Source organism: Limulus polyphemus, unplaced genomic scaffold, assembly GCF_000517525.1.
Source record: "Limulus polyphemus unplaced genomic scaffold, Limulus_polyphemus-2.1.2 Scaffold3399, whole genome shotgun sequence".
In the NCBI taxonomy this organism is placed as follows: Eukaryota; Metazoa; Arthropoda; class Merostomata; order Xiphosura; family Limulidae; genus Limulus; species Limulus polyphemus.
In genome coordinates, this window is record NW_013669009.1 from 14,374 (window position 1) to 18,455 (window position 4,082).

General features: G+C 27.9%; 1 protein-coding gene across 4 annotated transcripts in view; it reads left to right on the forward strand.

The window, feature by feature from the left end:
- The window catches only part of LOC106469291 (ras-related protein Rab-5C-like), a 22,845-nt gene that overhangs the window by 7,342 nt on the left and 11,421 nt on the right, over window positions 1–4,082 (forward strand). The window contains exon 1 of one of the 4 annotated variants that reach the window (XM_022397765.1): window positions 1,974–1,994. The exons of 2 other annotated variants lie outside the window; for them this stretch is intronic. The gene's annotated coding sequence lies outside the window, so the exon portion shown is untranslated. Of the gene's footprint in view, window positions 1–1,973; window positions 1,995–2,828; window positions 2,847–4,082 lie in introns of those variants that run through there. One more of the 4 variants, XM_022397766.1, reaches the window with a different exon arrangement.

The window sequence follows — 4,082 nt, forward strand, 5'->3', positions numbered from 1 at the left end:
CTAAAATTAATAAAGTAAAAAATAACATTCTATATATTAGTAAAATTATTATTTTTTTTTCTTAAATTTTCTTAAAAAATTATCTTTTTTAAGCTGTATCAGATGCCAATATAAATTAAAAGTATTGGCTATACAAGTGTGTGATGTATTTAGGGCTATTTTTAATTATGTAGAATATTTATTGCATCTAATTCCATTTTGCCCCTGCAGAGTTTGTTACTGTAGCAGTTTCTAGTTTAAGTAAAAAGGACTTGAGATTGTGTTAGTAATTAATAACTGTATCTTATAGCATGTATTGAAAGCCAACTGTATGAGTAATGTTCTGTTTGTAAAGTTGGGACTAACATTTGAAACCATTAATTTGACTCCCAGTGTGATGAGTCGAATTAATGGTTTCCTGTTAAGTTTCATATTGATACGGAATGATTATGTTACACAATAAGAACCAAAATTCAGTTATGATTATAGCTATTGTGAATATACTTTTAAGAGTGAACACATGTTAGAAGTAATCAGAGCTGGGAGTACACATGCAGCATTTTGTGTATGTAGATTTTTGGGTTTGAATTTGGTTATGATTTTTTAGCATCCTGCTGTGTGCTGAACTATTTATTTAGAGGTAAAAGTATTTAATATACCATTAACATAATGAAAATACAAGTTTTTAAGCAAATTTACCTCCTTACAGATATTACATGTAATATAAGCTCTTGTTGAATTTGAATACATACAGTAGTAGTTTTAAAAAAATGTCATTGTGTAAATGTAAATTATTTATTTTAGATTTCTATCTATACATCCACACATATATGGCTGGGTTTGAGACAGTGATATGTTAATCTTGTAAGAAAAGACTACAAGCAGTAGTGCTCATATTTAATCCTTTTGAAGAAACCATACAAATTATTGATTAGAAGGTTGCAGCATATACTTTTGACAAATACAATTGTAATAAAAAATTAATAGTTTAAATATGGGTGTGAAGTTTTCATTAAAAGTTGGTAAGTTATTTGAATGGCTACGTGAGATGACTTTTAATCACAATATCATAAAGATTCACTAGTGGACAAAACAGTATAACTTGGGATATCACTTAAAGCATCTGCCTAATCCTAATGCCACAGGTATCCTTTACTGTGCATGTCACAAAGTTTTAGTGTCTCACATTCAAAATTTTATTAATCTACTTTTTGTTTATGTTATATCAATTAGTGTAGCATAAACTCTTAGCTAATAATCCATATTTTAATAGTATATAAGTTTTAAGTTCTTAATTCTATAAGGTAATATTTAAAAAAATCCTGAATTACCCCTAGTGTGACACACATGACACATTTTCTCTTGGTATATTCACTTCTCTATTTTATTGGGTAATGTAATTCAATAGCATAAAGTGAGTTGCATGTTACCCATGATGTACAACTCATAATGGAGGAATAGTAGTTAGACACAGTTCAAAGGGCAATAAAATATAATTATAAACAGATGTATACTGTTACAAGCTTAAAGCTACATAGGATGAATTAATGCAATTTCATGTTACAATTTGAAATCATTCCCAAAATAAAAATAGGGTAATTTAGATATATTTTTTTGGTGGTTACGAGGTTGATCAAATTGACCCATCCCATATAGAGATAGGGTAGAGAAAATAACAGATAAACTATACAGTTTTACTGAAAAAAATTTAAATTCTTAGGGTGATATATACCTCTTTCTTTTGAGTCAAGATTTCAAGGCGGTACGGTGTGTCTTTAGTCTGCTTGAAATTTAATATTTTTTTTAGACTGAAATAAAGCTTAGTTACTAAGCTTGATAAATTATAGTGGACTTCTATGGTATTGATATATAATTTATGATTTTTTAGTTATTCAACTGTATATATAAAACCTAAAAAAATTATTTTGTTTCATATCCTCCACCTGCAAAATTTTAAAAAGGCTTAGCAAGCTACGACAAGCAGCAACCAAGTACAAAGGTCGTAACTAGGAAAGGTAATTGTTCGCTTTACTTCTATGTTTTAAGAAAAATAAGTTTAAGAACTTATTTCTAAATAGCACTAATCTATATACATACATAATGTATAATAATTGAAATGGGACTATTTTACAAAATACTAGTCTACTAAAACACAGCCAAGATAAGTCACTTTGTAGTGACTAAAGGTCCGTTATATATATTATTGGATACAGTAACATGAGTGCACATGTGGCACATCATCGTACTTTTGTATTTTTAGCCAGGCACGGCTGAAAGGTCAATATACTATAAATAATGAATATATATAAACGTATAATGTAATAAGATTTAAGCTGTTTAGTCTAAACATTTATGTTTTCATGTTATAATCTGTTATGCCTTATTCTAGAATGAAAAAGGCATAACTTATATTTATTTCCTAATTTTTTATGGTGGTTACGAGATCGGTCAAATCTACTGAACCCGTATAGAGATTAATTACTGAAAATAACAAATAAAATATAAAGTTTTTTCTTAAGAAAGGTTTGATAACTTTCTGGACATTATAAAGATTTCACATGTGAAATTTGAAAATTTTCTGATGCATAAAGTATTTTTAATCTTAAAATGAAAATTACTTTGCATGTTTGATAGGCAACATGTGAAAAGAAAAAAAAGTTATGAGAAAAACATTGCTTAGCAATCCCTATGACTTAATAAAAAATTAGATATTTTGTATATGAAAGCATTGCAATGTTTACTGATAATCTGCCAAATTTCGTTAACATATGTTTACTAATTTAAAAGTTATAGCAAGAAAACTATAACAAGCACAAAATGGTTACAAGGTCGGTCTCAGGGACTGAGCCCATGCCGAAAGAGTTAAGGTATTTTACAATAATTCGTTTTTGTAATATTAAGAATAATATAAAATACTTATACTTTGTACAGTTAAGTATCAAATATTTAAGAATTTATTTGGAAGTGTTTATATATATATAACTTATATATCATAATACTGTTATTGGTCCTGGTTGTCACCTTATTGTCATAATGGATAATGTCTGTGGTAATAGCACCCAAATGCATTGGGGACATCCCAACTATCAGACCATTTCCAAATGCCGATGTCAAACTAGTTAGCCGTCATGGAAAAAAAATAAAAAATCATCAATCAAATAAGGGTACAAAGCTGAATGCTTACACCCACAGCGTCTCAGCTTCTACTGCCTTTCACTGTCTATAGTCAGTTGTGGGAAGGCAGCCACCCTTAAATTTCTTAAAGTAGAAATGAATCCCAACCTCCACCCTTACAATAGATATTAAATAGAACTATACACCCTACCTTAAAAGTTCATTTCTAGTTCTAACTCCCAACTTCCTCCTTTCTCCTGGAGATTTATTCAAGTATAACATGGGAATGCCAAGACAAGCCCAGCTACTGGTTTTACTGAATAAAATTATTAGAAAAATTATTATTAGCTACTTATAAGCTAAAATAACTAACTCTCTCAATATTTTATTTATAAGATATTTTCCTTAATCTATAGTTTAGTTTCTAAAATATTTTTGTATTTATTAAAAAATAAAGTAATGTATTTATTTAATTGCCTCTCTCTTTAGCCAATATCTTTCAATTCATTTTTTAATAATAAAACATTATCCATAAAAAATTTTTAGTTATTACATACTATTAAGAACCATTTTATTTGAGATATAATACTACCTTTTTAGATGTGGGTAGACCAAGAATGGGAAAATTAAATTATCTTCTTTTATCAAAAATAATCAACTGTACTGTACCTTCTATAAAAGTAATGTCCAAATTTAAATAATTAGCATGGATCTCATTATTATTATTACTTCTTTTTATTGTAAGTTCTGTTTGATATATTAGGTTTGGTGTAAAATTCATATTATTTGTAGATATTAAATCCTCTATGTAAAATAAAGTGTACATGTATAAGTTAGGATTTAAAGTCTGCTTCATACATAGTTTTCATAACAGAACAGATACAGATTGGCCATATTTGAAAAGAAGTTTGTTAAACAATATAACTGTTATAAATACAGAAATGGAGTATATTTTTACATTGAATTCTAGTAAATTTAAATTTGGGTAT